The sequence below is a fragment of the Eptesicus fuscus genome, chromosome 12 (assembly GCF_027574615.1).
Source record: "Eptesicus fuscus isolate TK198812 chromosome 12, DD_ASM_mEF_20220401, whole genome shotgun sequence".
Lineage (NCBI taxonomy): Eukaryota > Metazoa > Chordata > Mammalia > Chiroptera > Vespertilionidae > Eptesicus > Eptesicus fuscus.
Window position 1 is genome coordinate 59,288,544 of NC_072484.1, and position 16,805 is coordinate 59,305,348.

The 16,805-nt window shown below is 39.4% G+C and overlaps 1 protein-coding gene across 4 annotated transcripts in view; it reads right to left on the reverse strand.

The window, feature by feature from the left end:
• L3MBTL4 (L3MBTL histone methyl-lysine binding protein 4) overlaps positions 1 to 16,805 on the reverse strand; it is a 323,126-nt gene that overhangs the window by 301,851 nt on the left and 4,470 nt on the right. Inside the window, exon 1 of one of the 4 annotated variants that reach the window (XM_054724419.1) lies at positions 15,897 to 15,986. The exons of the other annotated variants lie outside the window; for them this stretch is intronic. The gene's annotated coding sequence lies outside the window, so the exon portion shown is untranslated. Of the gene's footprint in view, positions 1 to 15,896; positions 15,987 to 16,805 lie in introns of those variants that run through there. 4 annotated transcript variants of the gene reach the window in all.

A 16,805-nucleotide genomic window follows, 5' to 3' on the forward strand; every position in this document is an offset into this window, starting at 1 on the left:
CAGTAGGAAATAAATATTAGTTTAATGGGTGAGATGATGATGGATTAACCACAACGGTTAAGATGAAGAAACAGAGAAAAATGCACACAGAAATGGTAGAATCAAGAAGGACCTGGTGACAGAACAGAACACAGGCAATAATAAATTAAAGAAGGGTCTACAATGTTAAATTTCCACCTTGGGTAACAAAATGAATAGTGTCATTCACTAAGAGATAGGCAGAGGTGCAAGCTCAGGGGATGAAGTAATGAGTTTAGTTTTAGACATGTTGAATTTGAGGTCCCTCAAAACATCTGTCTGAGAGGTCTTGGCAAAAAACATTTCATTCGTCTGCTGAAGACATGAACAGCTTCCCAATGTACTTAAACTCCAAGCTCATCATTGTGTGCTCCAGAGCCTGCAAGGACCAGCCCTCTCTAACTCTCTGACCTCATTTTCTACCATCTGTTTTCCTATTGTCCACCTCCCTCTGGATCTCACTGTCCCTGAGAAGTGATAAGCAAGGTGCTCCTCAGCATCTCCGCACTCACTGTGCCCTCCACCTGGAACACTTTGCCTAGATCCTCACATGGCTTCCTGCTTCTCATCACACAGGTCTCATTTTAGATACCACCTCCTCGGGGAGGCCCTCCCTGTCAATCATAACAGTCATCCAAAGCAGTCCTCCCTGCCAGACTGTTCTAGTTTCATCACTAAATACTTGATAAACTTACTTTATTTGCTTGTTTTACACATTTACTGTCTGTCTATCCTGTCTACATTCTACAAAGTCGGGTCCCTCATCCTTGTTCTTTGCCAGCATTACCCTCTACCCCCACTCCCAGCATTTAGAATAGCATCTGGCCCTTGCTAATAGTTCAACAAGTTCATTGAATGAATAAGTGAACAGATGGATAAAGATAGCAAGACAGGCGTTGCCCTCCTCCTGCCTTAGCATTGGAATAGTTGTGAAAATACAAAAGGTAATAGAAAGTGTCAACTATACAAGGAAACTGAAAATGCTGACTAGTCATCTCATAAATTCCAGGAAGACTTCTACTAACAAAAGACAAAATAAAAGCTCTTGAGAGGAGCAACAAAGGGGAGAGGGAAAAGAGGGGTAATGGATTTCTACTGCCTCCACAGGCCTCCAAAAGGCTGACCACCAGGAGTACTGTGTTTGTTTTGTTTTGTTTACTCATTTTGTTAAATATTTAATCATTCTTTTATTGAATAAGTGACATATTCTGGTTCAAAGGCTGAAACTATAAACAGGTTCATATGGAGAAATCTCACTTCCTCTCATTACCTGTTCACTCCATTGTCCATAAAGGCTACAATGGGAAGTTTTCTAAGGTTTTTGCTTTGATAAGTCTCTTATGTGACCTCTGCACGTATTTCAGTCACTGGCTGCCATAACTGTGGAATAAAAATCTTGAAGTTAGACTTTAGGATAACATACATTTTAAAAGATATTACCAAATTATCTCCATACAGAGTATGCCATTTTATCCTTGGGAAATAATAAAAATAAAAATTCCCAGACCCACTCCAAGCCTATCAGATCAGAAACTCTAAGGGTAGAGGGGAAAATTGGCTTTAAATAAAACAGGTTCTTATCACTGTGAAGATCAGTCATATTTGGGAACTGCTGTCCTCCCACAGAGAGGAGTGGTCTTCACCAATCAGAGGGAGTAAGCCACTGCTGCCCTACTGAGCAGGGCATGTTTACTAGGGGAGCTGGAGCCCTTAACCTCTATATCACAAATACATACATACACACACACACACACACACACACACACACACACACACACGTGTTTAGGTGTACATACACATGCATATACATATTCCTGTATTCACATGGAATTGGAATCTCTCTGAAAAGAAAGATACAAAATGGTTACATGGCTATCTTCAGGAGTGCAAGTGGGTAGTCAGGGTGAAGGGAGACTTACTTCCCCTTTGAATTGTGTACCGCATGCATATATTATAACCTATTAAAATCAATAAAATTATAAAGCTCCCTCTTCTTGCACTGAATCTGAGACATCATACCCAACCATGCTATAATCATTTTAAATTATGTCCACAAAACACTCCTACATCAAGAGATAGAATCTAATTCCACAGCCTTGAATGCAGGCCACTTCCACCAAAGAGACTGTGGAAGATGTGATGCTCTGTGCCTTCTAAGCCTGGGTCATAAAGGAGTTTCCACCTGGTCTGCTAACCCTTAGATAACCCCCTCTGGGGAAAGCCAGCCACCATGCTGTGAGGACACTCAGCAATCTGTGCACATATGGAGGGGGACCAAGAGGAAGTACTTTTTGAAAGAAAAGGAACTGTAGAGACCTACCTGAAGACGCAGAGAGGGGTGGGTAACAGCTCTGACAGAGCCTCAGCCTGGGGAAGATGGAAGGACAAATCTTCTGAAGTAGAACAGAAGTAAGAGATACAGAGATGCTAATGTAGAAGGGAGGGGATTTGATAAGTTCAAAGCAACAGATCTCACTTTTTCTGTGGAGCTAGAGTGAGATAAAAGTGAAAAAGAAAAAGTAAAGATTTCCAAAAGTCACTAAAATATAGGGGGAAAAATAGATGAATAGGTTACCATTCAGAAGTACCATCTTCAACCAAGTTATAGAATTCAGCTCTTTAAAATTACTACTACCACCTTATTCAAAGCAACAGTGGTTTAATCACTTTTAGAGATATCCAAGAAAATATTTCATGAGCTTTAAATTTATTAGTTCATGGTTCTTCCAAATATTAAAGCTCAATTCTTAGTTATTATATAAATTCTTTATCCTTTTGAAGGGAAGAATGATTGTTCAACATTACTTTCAGAAAACTCTTTCCTATTCCTAAATCACTTTCCAAAAGGCCAGATGAATTCAATTCCCATATGGTCCATTTGCCAGTCCTTTAATTTCTAATATTATCTTTAGGAAATTACAAAAGCTTGTCTTCCTTACATCAATTAGAATTTGAACCTGTCTCTAAATTTGAGCCAATGCCATGAGTAAAGGCTTAAGTATCATTCATAATTCATCTCAATGATCACTTCACAAGTACCTGGCATGCCAAAACACCAGAACAAGCGCTAAGGGAATAGAAGGATTTCCTAAAGGCTATTTCAATCCAGGGGAGAGATAAGTCATGTATATAAATAGCTATAATACAAGACAGATGGTAATAAACAGAACTACAAATAGCACACTGGGCACACAGAGAAGACTGCTTAACTGTAACTTGGGAAGCGATGGTTTCATTGAAGAAATGCATATGAGTTGAGCTTGAAGAATGGGAAAGAGAAAATGTGATCATTGTGAACAAAGGCATAATAAGAAGGGAAGCATAACACCTTAGCACAGCTGTCATGTAATCAATGTTTGCAATGTCATATCTGACCAGAAACAGTTTAGCTCAACTGGAGTCAAATATCAAGGGCCAGGAACAATATAGAAATATTCATTTGTTTATTCAACAGGTATTTTATTGAGCACTTACAAAGTACTAATAAGCACTGTTCAGGGCACTACATATATAACAGTGAACAAAAAATAGTCTCTTGTCTTCATGAGCTTATAATCAGGGACTAAACCACAAACAGATAAATATATAACATATATATCAGGTAGTAATAAGAGCTAAGGTAAAACAGCTCTCTGATAAAGTAGAATTTGAACTCAAATCTGAATAATTGATTTAGTAAAAATTTGACACATCTATGTGAGCAGTGTCCCTGCAAAAAAAAGTACAAAAGTTCTGTGATGGTTACTTATTAATCTGCTCAAAGAATAGCAAGAAAACCAATGCAATAGAGCAGAGTAAGCAAGGGGGAGAAGGTAGAAGATAGGACCATGGAGGTAGTGAGAATCAGATCATGAAAGACCCTGTAGATAATAGAAAGAATTTTCATTTTATTATTAATAACATGTAAATGAGATTAAGTGGTCTGGAGACAGAAAAGCCCTTATGTGACCCTATGGGGACAAGGCTTTAATCAAGGAGGCCAATTAGGAATCTAATGGCAGCAATGGTCCAGGTTTGGTGGGGTACAGGTAGCAACAACAGAGGTCATAAGAAAGGGCCAGATTCAGGATATATTTTAAAGGTAGAGTCACCAGGATCTGGTGACAGATTGGATTATGGAGAAAAAGAAAGGCTCCAAGGTTATGGCCTGAGCATACACAAGAGAAAGTAAGGGTGGAAATACAGCTTGGAAATGACCACAAAAAAGTACTTCTCTTTTATCATCTTTTAAATACTAAATATCAAATTAGTCTTGGGAACCATGATGAGAGAGTGTGATATGAGAACTTGGGAAAATCATGGCATCTCTCTTGCTACCACTCCCTTGTCTATAAAATAAAGCAAAGTAGAAAACTGCTCCTCAAAGTAGGAAGCCCATATGAGTACTCAAGCACTGTTTAGGGCACTAAATTTAAAAGGGCTCTCACTAGAGACATGTGGAAGAAAAAGTACCCTCTTGCTTGGGACTGGATACAGATGTAATTTTAGAAAGCAGTCTGAGATTTGTGACATCATCAAGACAACAGAGTAGAGGACCTGAGCCCTCATCCCTCCAAGAACAGCAATTAGCTATCCAGGAACTATGTTAATAGCTCTGGGAGATCTCAGAAGTCCACTTAGGGAGTTTCATCAACACAATGAAGCAAAAGCCTGAGAATAACCACACAAAAAGAGTAAGGAGATGTTTCACTTGGCCTGCATCATCCAGTCTGCTCAGCACCAAGAGAAAAGTCCCAGGCCCAACAGAGCTCCCCACCATGGAAAAAGGAGAAGAGGTGAGCCACCAGCTTCCTCAGCCTTTTGGGACATATGCACAAAGGATGTGTTTTGGTTTCACCCTCCCAGAGACTGGCATAACTGAGACATCTAGAGATAGCTAGGAAAAAGGAAGGACAGAGGCCACCTGTATCAGCCATGTGGTTAGAACAGCTGTGGTCCTCAGGGTCCTTCTCTGCAGAGGATCCCAGCTTTCATCACTGAGGACTTAGTCACAGACTTTAACTCTGCAGAGGACCCCAGCAGCTTTTGCCACTGAGAAAAGCAAGTGTCAGCATAGCCACCACAGACCCCCTAGAATGTTTGCTGCTAAGGACTCCATAGGTTTTTGTGTTAAAGACACCCAGTTGTGTGAAGTACTCCCCATACCGCACTCCTCAGCCAGCCCAGCTGTAACACCACAGATGCCTCAGGCCCCAGACCCCAGATCCATACCGGCAGCCAGCCCCAGCCTCTGGGGCTTTTCCACAGCCAACCCTCACCTCCACATGCATGTCACAAGCTAGCCCCTGAAGATACAGGAGTGCACACCGACAGCCCAGGTCCTCACAGCTACTCATGCCCCCGGATCCAGCCCAACTACTATCACCACTTCATTACACTAGTGCACCTGCAGCTGGACCCTGAAGCCATGTACCTGCATACCCTAGGCCCAGATTCCCATCACTGGCCTCACTGCTGAGCACATACTCAAGCCTAATCCCTACAGAGGTACAAGTGCACACCAATAGCCAAGATCCCCACAGCAGCTCATGGGCCCATATCTGGCCCCAACTCTGTCACTGGCCTGGACCACCAACATATGCCTACAGCAAGCACCTGCAGCTCTGTACCTATCCACAACAGTCTAACACTGGCCCTCCTGCATGCCAGCACCCTCAGGCCTTAGGGGCATTCTTCTAGCTGCTCTGTCTCACTGGAACTCTTGCCCAGATATCATTCTCTTCGCTGGAATCTCATCTCATGGAGGCCTATATCTGATGCCCAGCACTCCCAGTACTTCTCTTTTATCTTATTTTAAATACTAAATAAGTTACCTATTTATTATTTCCATCAGTTGTTGACTGTCTCTCCCCCACTGGAATAAAACAAAAGAACTTTGACATATTTTGTTTACTGATGTACCTAAAGGCCTACAACAGTGCCTGACATACACTAGACTCTCTGATATACCAGATATTAAATAATTCAATTTGAAATAGTGCTACTATAATTACTTAATTCATCAACTTTTTAAATCTACTTTAAGCAAAAACCAACATCCCCCAAAAGAGACAGGGAGAGCTCCCACGTTACCACCAAGAATAGATTAGTCCAATTCTCCCATAGTTATACTATTTTTTAATATATATTTTTATTGATTTCAGAGAGGAAGGGAGAGAAATGGAGTGATAGGAACACCAATGATGAGAGATTCAGTGATTGGCTGCCTCCTGCATGCCCCACATTGGGGATCAAGACCACAACCCAGGCATGTCCCTCTTCTGGGAATCGAACCCGTGACCTCCTGGTTCATGGGTCAATACTCAACCACTAAGCCACACCAGCTGTGCTAGTTATACTATTTTTAAGATTGCTTAGTGCACATATATGGGACAAAATACAGATAAAGATCATTTGCTTAGATTTTTCAAATGTAATCTCAAGAAAATAAATTCATACCCTCTCAAAACACAAAAGAATGTAGCCCATTCTTTACAAAACTGATTGTTCTCAATACCTTGATATACATGCAGATTTCTTTCTCTAAAATACTACATGAGGCTGATATTTACAGAATCACCTCTGATATTGATAAATGATTATTATTCATGGACCAACAAACTTGTTTCTTCCATCATATTATACTAGGTTAGATGACCATTTGCCTCATTTCTATTCATTATATTCCACTTTCCACATATTTCATCAAATACTTTTTCTGGGTTCTTATGGAAAAGATGACAAAAACATTTGACCCACCCTTATTAACATATAAAGTGGGGAAAAGAGGAAATATGTATGCATTGTGAAGATATACCTAAAGCAAAAAGGTCAATTCAGTCCAGAGTCTGGAAGATTTGTCTTAATTTTAAGAACTGTATTATTAATAAAGTTATATGTCTGACACAAAACTTGTGACAAGTGCACCTATGCCCAATCTACTGTTCTCAGGACTAAAATAGGCACTGCAATATGTTTGGTGTATTAATTTTCATCACAGATCTCAATAATACCATTAGTAGTAGCAGCATTTAAAAAGCTGACATAACTTTCACTGTTGGACACTTAAAATCATATTTAAACACTATAAACTCTTTTTGCTCCAGATAGCTAAGTACATTACCATATCACATGGGTATTCTATATTCAGTTTTCCTTTTGACTGATTTTATAATTTAACCCCCAGGGATATTATCTGCAATAAGGGAGCAGAAAAGAGCACACCATTGTAAAATTATTTATTTCCCTAAGTCCCATAATTAGCATTGCACAAGACCAAGATTTGAACCCAAGTACATCTAGTACTAACACTGGCATATCCTCAATGCATATTAATCAATGTTTTCTTCTCTGTTTGGGATTTTAAAAAAAAACACCTATCTGAATTAAGAAAAAATATATAATTTTGACCTTATTATCTATCTATATAAGAGGCTAATATGCTAAGTGTCCAACCCTCCAACTGGTTGCTATGACATGCACTGACCACCAGAGGGCAGACACTCAATGCAGGTGCTACTGTGATGCGCACGGGCCATTTACAGAGAAATGGTACCACAGACTTGGCACCCACAAAGCAACACTCAGCTTCCCCCAAGTGGGACACAGACCCCGCCACCACCCCAAAGTGACAGCCCACTAAATCACAGCCAATGCTGCCAAGACCCCCATGGCGCAAAATGCGGCCCACAGCCCATCCCAGCCGGGAAAGAGTCGCTGTGGGTGCCGGGGAATGATGTCACGTAGCAACGCCTGGCTTCCTCTCCCTAGCGACTAGCCTCCTTTAAGTTTCTTCAGCCAAGAACACGACTTGCTTTATAGCCAGGTGTAAACATTTTACACTTTAACCAAATGTCTGTGAAGCATTTTCCCGTGCCTCATTTCATTTGATCCTCACAGAAGTCCTGGAGTAGGTAGATAGGAAACTTGGTAGAATCCTATTTTCTTTTCATTAGCCAGAAAATGGAGATTTAGAAAGCTTAGTAACTTGACCCAACTGAAAAGAAGTAAGAAATGGTGGACTTTGAAAATGACTTCAGGTTTTCTCACTGTGCAGAATATAATCAAACACTGCTGCAGTTAAATATTTTACCCTTTGTTCTCCCTGCATGATCTACAATAATAATCTGCTTCGTGTTGATATTTACTGTTGTGTTGCTGAAAATTACCTGAAAGAGAAGTTGGGGTGCTTCACTGGGCTGGAAAAAGTTTAGCTAAAGCAGAAAGCAGGTCTAATTAAGCAAGTTTATTCTATATATACAAAAGGCTAAAGTTGACACATGCATGCACAATACATATTAAGCTCTCGCTGGCACCAATCGCACATGTGTGTTTCTATCTGTCATTGTCAGTCGTGAATTTGGTTGACACTTCTATTATAGAGAAACGGCAAATAGAGATATTAAAATATTTCTTCTAATTTATTTCCTTTCAATGTGCACGAATCCATGCACCAGGCCACTAGTAGTAAATAAAGATGGATCACATTCTGAAACTGAATTATTAGTATTTAAGAAATGAGTCATGAGAAAGTATCTCCCAAATGCAGATTTGAACAGAGCACTTTTTTAAATTTCACAATTCTTTTAATACCATTTACACAATTTGTAAACAGTTGCTGTGTAACTGCACGGTTAATACAAAGTCTCAAGGAACCCATCATGTAGACCAGTTGGGCCTGCCACAAGTCAACACCTTGACTGCATGGTGTTGAATGATCACTGGGGGCCTGGAACTTCACAATGTGGCCCTGAGTGCCAGGTTTTGCCCAGAGAGGGAATGGGCAGTCCCTTCTGCAGCCTGGACACCCAGGTGCCTTTCTGCCACCACTCACATGGTAAGCCTTGGTGGCACCTCTCACTCCACCCAGAAGACTCCAAATTGATCTACACAATGGGGTTAAGGAGTGAAGGATTTTGTGAGCATGCTGCAACTAACTAATGAGGAAGCACCCTGTGATCTACCAGGTGAAAACCACTCCTGTGACTGACAGGCAAAGGCAGTCTCCTTCCTTAAGAAAATAATTTTGTTTCTCAGAATGTATTTACTTATTCTTTTGGGGAATCTCTCTATATATAAAAGCCTAATATACTAAGTGTCCGACCTATTGGTCAACTGTTTTGTCGACTATTTGGTCAACCGCTTGACCAGTCACTATGATGCACACTAGCCACCAGGGGCAGATGCTCTGACCAGTAGGTTAGCTTGCTGCTTGGGTCTGACTGATTTGGACTGAACGAGACCAGCCCGACACACCCTGGAGCCCTCCTGCAGTCTTTCCCCGGCCAGCCAGCCCTGATCAGCCCCAATGGGGACTGGGTGAGATGGACTGGACACGCCCTGGAGCCAATCTCCTGTGATCCCTCCCTGGCCTCTAAAATATTTATTTTAATTAATTTCCTTTCAATGTGCACAAATTCATGCACTGGGCTTCTAGTAAGCATATAATGCTGCAAGTATGTAACTAAATATATGGCCCACTTGGGGCAATATTAAAGTACATTCCTGTAAAAACAGATAATGAGATTTTAACAGGTAGGAACAATAGCTATTTACGGACTATGTTCTAAAGTTTTTATGCTTAGAAAGTCATTTAATCTTCACAGAAATCCTTTTGCCATTCCCACCTTACTAGCTTAGGAAGCTGAGGTGCATTAAATAAGCTGCCTCTGTTTACACAGCTACAAAACCTTGTTGAGCAGAGTCAGAGCCAAGTGGGGCATTTCTGAACATTTAATTAAAGATGTAAACATTTTAAATGTAAAAATGGATGTTTATGAATTTTGAGAAATTAAACAAAAACTGCTGATCAATAATGAGCAGAAAAACAAACTGTACTGAGATGAAACTCAGATGAACAAAGGCACCAAAGACAGCAAGGAAAGAAGTGCAGCAGGAGGCAGGACCAATCCGAAAAGGACTTCAGCATCCACAGACTAACCAGCAGACAAGGCCACAACACAGAGCACTTCCCCCGAGTGCCACAGTGCAAGACACTGGGGCAAACACTAAAAACAGCAAACACACGATATTTCATTTTAAAATCTGCGGAGACTTACAAGCGGCCTATATCATGCAAAGTACCAGCTGAGCAACTACTTGCCCCTTTTTCTCAATATCTATATGTAACTGGTTTTTTAAATTATTATAAAAAAATCAAAGTACTAGAACAACTGGACATCCATCTTTATTTCAAGTATCATCCACAAAGCCCCAAATTAAAAGATCTATATCAAGAAAACAATTTATGTGAAACACTGATGTTACAATGTGATATCATAAAAATAATTTTTAAAATTATACTAAAACTTTTCACATCTGAGAAGTTTCATCATAGATCCCTTTCTTCTTCTTTTTCTGCTTCCTAAAGATTGCCACCTATCTTTTCTTGGAACAAAAAAATCCATTGTTCTGAGGTGATTTCCCTCCTACATTTGTGTGGTTAAGGTGATCTTCTTAAGAGAAGGTTAGATATGAGAGCTGGTTTCTTATCTGTTCATGGAAAATAAAAGGCTTGAAACTCCCCAGAAGCTCATATAGAGTTTTATTGGTATATGGTAAAACAGCCCCCAAATCTGGGACCCTCACTTCAGATTCTAAGTGTTGTAAGTCCATAGCACAAAAAAGGGAGGGATGCCTCTGCAATGGAATGGACTGAGACTGGTTAAGACACCACAGTGCTGAGTGGAAAGCAGATATCTTTCCTTCTCTGCAGGTGGACAACTACTGTTTGATATCCTGCAAGCACGTGTTGAGTGAAATATAACTCCCTACCTGGGCATTATGTCAGGCTTAGAGCCTCTTCACAGAGCTGAGCCCCATTATCAATTCCTTAAACATCACATAGGCAAAGAAAAGCCAAGGTTCTCTGAACGCACTGAAACAGCCCTTTCTCTCCCGCCTTCTTGCCTCCCTGCTCTTGGAGCATGTGCCAGAAGTCTCAGACTGCCAATCTGGACCCACTTCAGTCCTGCAGATGTTTTGTTTGTGCCTCACACTATTTAAAACCCAGGAAATTGCACACACATTTTAAATAATTCAATTTCTGACTTCAACTGGGGAGAAAAAAAAACAAACACACACGCAAATTAGGCCTGTCAACAAAAGACTTAAACTCCCGAAGGCAGCAATCCACAGACCCTGCATGTGTCGCTGGGCACCACAAGCCCAGGACTCCCGCCCATCCCAAACCCAGGCCACTTCACCTACCCAAGTTACCTTCCCAGGGCCCCAGAAGACTCGGATGTCCTTGACCCTTGAAGCTTGTCTTCAGCAACTCTAGAGACCACTCCAACGTTTGTTCAGCAGCCATTTACTTTCTGCTCATGGGTTGGAAGATACATCAGTTACAGATGGGTGCTGGATCTTCACCGCAAACTGGTGTCTAATTCACTTTTCCTATTTGTTTTTAATCTGGCTAGACCTAAATAAGGCCACGTGAAACCTCTTTATATTTTAATTCCACTTAGTTAAACCTTTCCTTTTCTTTGAAAAGAAAAAGGAAACAGTGCCACCTAACTGTATAAATAGCTTTGTTCTTAAGGGGTTTTTTACTGCATAGCAATTGTCAGTCATAACCATTTATTTCCAAATCATGTTCATCTCAAGTGCCTGGAGTACCTGGATATAATTTAGCAAAGAAAGCTCAGCAGTTGCCATCTCAAAAAGCTAACAAAATGTTAAGTTTCACTATATTTATATCTTAGAAAATAACAAATTCAAACTCTTTTAGGTAAGAGAGCTAATAGGGAATTAATAGGATAAATTTTATTCAGCTAATCTTTTTTTTTCTTTTTAAAATATATTTTATTGATTTTTTACAGAGAGGAAGGGAGAGGGATAGAGAGTTAGAAACATCGATGAGAAAGAAACATCAATCAGCTGCCTCCTGCACACCTCCTAATGGGGATGTGCCCGCAACCAAGGTACATGCCCTTGACTGGAATCGAACCCGGGACCCTTCAGTCTGCAGGCTGACGCTCTATCCACTGAGCCAAACTGGTCAGGGCTTATTTAGCTAATCTTAAGAAGACTTCATATGAATTTTCTTTGTATGGTACACTGAAATATTCAGAATAGTAATCATTTTAGTTCCATCATAAAACTATTTCTTCTATTACAGAAATTCTGAGTAACTGATGACCTGCAAAACAATGTTTTCATTTGATTAAAGATTTTTTAAAATAAAAACAAGGATTTCTTAGACACTCTGGCTAGGAGTCAATGGCCACTATACCTCTGATATTGAGAAATCACTATGTAGCAATGATTTAAAAAAAACACATGTTTTAAAAAAGTAGTAATTGACCCTGGCCAGTTTGGCACAGAGGTTAGAGCATTAGTCCATGGACTGAAGGGTCTTGGGTTCAATTCCCAGTCAAGTACCTGAGTTGCACGTCTGATCCCACCGGGGCCCCGTGTGAGAAGCCACCAATTGATGTGTGTCTCTCTCACACTGATCTCTCTCCTCTCTCTCTCTCTCTCTCTCTCTCTCTCTCTCTCTCTCTCTCTCTCTCTCTCTCTCTCTCTTCTCCCTACCTTCCACTCTCTCTCTCTCCCCTACCTTCCACTCTCTCTAAAAATCAATAGAAAAAAATAAAAAGTAGTAAATCCACAGGAATGTGTTCTAAAAGTATAAAGTACTATAGAAATAGCAAACTTTAACAATACACCTTATATAGTACTACAAAGAAATGTGAAGTAAGGTTATCCTAAGTTAGAATGTTCTGCATTACAATCTTGAAAGCTATTTTATGTAAGTCTATCAAAATTTAGGCTATCAATAAGCCTTCCAGAATACAAAGAGTGAGCCTTAAACAATTTTATATGCCAATTTTCCCTGCTTCCTTTACTTCTGTTTAGGTATAAACCTATATTAGTTGATAAACCATCAAATGCATTCTGTGCAGGTATTTCCACAATTAGCCTATAGATATAGAGTGAAACAAAATAAGAGACAAAAAAAAAAGTGAAAGAAAAGCCAGAGATGATATACAAAAGGAATTACTATAAAAATCTGTGGGTCTGATTCTTGTAAATTACTCAGAAAGCTTACCAAAAGCTCAGCACACAGAGGCTATGATCAAGAAAATGGCTTAATGCTCACCCCCAAAATCAATACACACCTCCTGAGAACTATAATCTACAGATGGGTTCAGAGAGGCACTGGGCTGTGAACTTCCTCCTCAATGCAGACACTAACAGAGGCTAAACCCACTAAGCCACCCTCTTACATTCCCATGTATTCCTCATCCTCACACTTGAACGTTAAAGCTAAGGCTTATTATAATGCGCCCCCTTTGCACACCTGGACTCAGAGACACTTTTAAGTTCCTGATTGGTTAGCCTACTCTCACCTCATTTGTATCATTAGAAAAACAGTTCATAACACCACAAGCCCTACTCTTTTAACACAATCTTAAATTATATTTGATTCTCATTATACAGCGGCAAGCAAATTGAACTGAAAGAGGAATATACCTTTATATTTCTCATAGACAGTAATGGTCACCAAATCAATAATGAACCAAAAACTGTCATATACAAGTGTGAATGTGTAGGTGTGTAGATGTATCAATACCTGGCTCATATTAGTTTTTAGTCCTTATAAGTACATTTATAGACATCACTATATATTCATCTTATATATTAAATATAATTCTCTGAATTCTGACTAGTTGTCAAACATCATTAAAATAGTACTTTGTGGAAATTTCAATTCTGATTGCTTCTTACATTACATTCAAGTCTTAAGAATGTACTGGAATCCAACCCCATCCCCATTCTTACTGCAAATCTCAAAACCTATCCAAGAGTAACAATTAAACTGGGCAAGAATACAGCCTATAAGATGCATACTAGTATAAAGTAAAAATGAGGAGGAAAAACAGTTTGCATATAAGGACAAGTATATTCTAGCTGAACCATATTTCGGTGAACCCCATGTACTAAAACTAATTTTCTTTCTTAATTTTTATTTTAAAATTTAAAAAATGGAATAGGATTCTGCAAAAGTGAGAGTTAGTCTCACTTGACATTTAGATATATGGAAAACCTATTTATGTTCCTCTAAGTCTTGAGCATAACTCTATTTTATTTATAACAAAAAAATATTTAGTGTCTTTCCCAGGATGCAACTATGTGAGGAAAGATCTTGTTTCGTGTGAAATTTTAGCAAATATTGTCCACATTTCAGAAAATGATACCATTAAGCACAACGCTGCTCAGATTCCCCTTCTATGATACAATCCACCTATGTCAGCATTTAACTGGTCACTTTCACAGATAGGTGAACATAAATATGGATACAGGCATCCAACTACTTCATTTTATTTTCTAGACTAATCATGTCCAAACACTTTGAAATATATATAATTTTATTATAAATTACCTTCCATTTATATCTTTATTTTATTATATATGGGTATTATACTGACATTTTTTTAAAGTATGGATAGGTAAGTTATTTACCTATTAATTTCATTTCAAGTTACTAATGAGGATATTCCAAATATGTTATCAAAGGGTTGACAAAGTTGAAACTCCTGATCTATGACATCATGAACATTCTTCTACTTTGGTTCTTCCTATATTAGGTTTAACATACATACCAGGCCATTCATTTAAGCTTTTATTTTATGCCTTGAAGGAAGTGGAAGGAAGTTCAAACTCTGGGAAAAAATAAAAAATTTTGTCCCCTGTTTAAAAGATTTGCTCATTTTTAGTCCCAGAAGAAAGTTCGTCATTGATTGTAGGAAAGTGTGATCTTGAGGAGGGACATAAAAGGGATCTGTGCTTTTAGTTAATTAGAGGAACCTGCATTATAGAAAGTTTGAAGTGGACTAGATGAAAATCAGAATAATTTTTAAAACGTGAAGGAATCAAATAATACCTTAAAATAATTTATAAACTATTTTTTTCAGTCCTGACTTACATTTTTAGTTATTCAGCCCGAGGAAAAGTTGGAAAACTTTTTTAATGCTCACACAGAAGGGCCTAGATATTTTAGAGAATTTATCTTCACATGCAATATAATAGTGAGAACATTCAAAGGTGAGAACAGATTTTTCAATTTTCAAAAAGTAAACTTATCTTTCTTCCTTTCTGCCATATGCTAACAGTGGCCACATAAACAATGCAGATATAACACAACCCTGAAGACATTACTTAGGGTTCATTAAAACCGTGGCTATTTCTTTGTCTGGGACATGTGGTCTCTGAGGTAAGTGCTATATGACTGAGCTGACAAAGCCCAGAACTGGCATAAAGGAAACTCCACCCTTCACTGTGCGACCTTCCTCACCCAGCTTCTCATGTGCCATCTGAGCAGCAGCAGCATAAAGCTTGTCAATTACGGACTTGACGGAGGTAGTCTCCCTCTCAATAACTTATAGAAAGCATGGTCACCCTCTCGTCAGCATATGCACTGATATTTTCCACACATCCCTTGTAGAGTCTGAGGCCCACTCACTAATCCCATTCCCTTCCCAACTTTATTTCCTGGACAAAAGGACAGAGTACCCAGTGTCAGTGCCTGGCACACAACAAGTACTCAAAAATGCTGCTGAATGAATAAATACAAGAATAAAGTGCATCTTTTCTAATGTGATACAGAGAAGCCTCAAATTGGAATCTCCATTCCTAGTTGTGAATTTCCTGGGGGCCAGACTAGCACCCCAGTGTCTGTTTGCCTCCTCATCTCCCATACTCTAGCAAATCCTTGGCCAAAATAGACACTAAATAAATGCATATGGGATGAATAAATGTATTTTTACCTAGCAGATATTTATATTACTAGCTTCATAATTCCCAACTATGCAATCACACAAATTATTATTACTCTAGAAAAAAATCACCAAGCTACTGAACACAACTTTACTGCAAAACAAAGGTAAACATACTGTAATAGAAACTGCCTGGCTTGGGGTTCAGGAAGGTCGGGTCATAGTTCCAACTCTGTCATTACTCAGGTGGATAAATGTGGGCAAATCAGTTCTTTCACTGGGCTTTCATTTTGGCATCTCTGCAACAAGGGGTCTGCATTAGAAACACATGTGGCAAGATTTTTTTATCATATTAGAAATTTAAGAGGTAGGTAAAGAGCATAAAGCCATAAGATAAAACTCAAAATTAAGTAATTTTAAATACTTTTCTTATCAATATGGTTTACACCTTGTTTAGCTTTCAAAGTGCTATTAATTTATGTCTTTAAAAGTTCATGCCTCTCCCATGTGTACTTCCTTCCCCACCCAGTTGGGGTGCCTTAGTAACTCCACCTAGCTGGGTTCCCCAGTTTATTTCCCCATGCCATGGTCCCAGTCCCTGTCTATCTAGCTTCCCTCAGTCTCCTATCTATTTTTCAAATTTAAATTCTTTATTGTTGAAAGTATTACAAATGTCTCCTTTTTTCCCCATTGACCTCTCCCAGGCCGCTCCCACCCCCAGCACATGCCCTCAACCCCTCACCCCCTTACTGTCTGTGTCCATTGGTTATGCTTACATGCATGCTAACAAGTCCTTTGGTTGATCTCTTACCCCACCCTCCCCTGCTTTCCCTCTGAGGTTTGAAGGTCTGTTCCATGTTTCTATGTCTCGGAATCTATTTTTGTTCATCAGTTTACATTGTTCATTATATTACACAAATGAGTGAGATCATGTGATACCTATCCTTCTCTGACTGGCTTATTTCTTGTGTTGGGCTTCCTGTTGAGGTTCAAGATGGTTCAACTCTGCATTCATTAACAGAAGCTCCAGACTCAGAAAAGCAACAAAACCAGACCAACGACCCATGGATGCCCTCAGAACCAGCT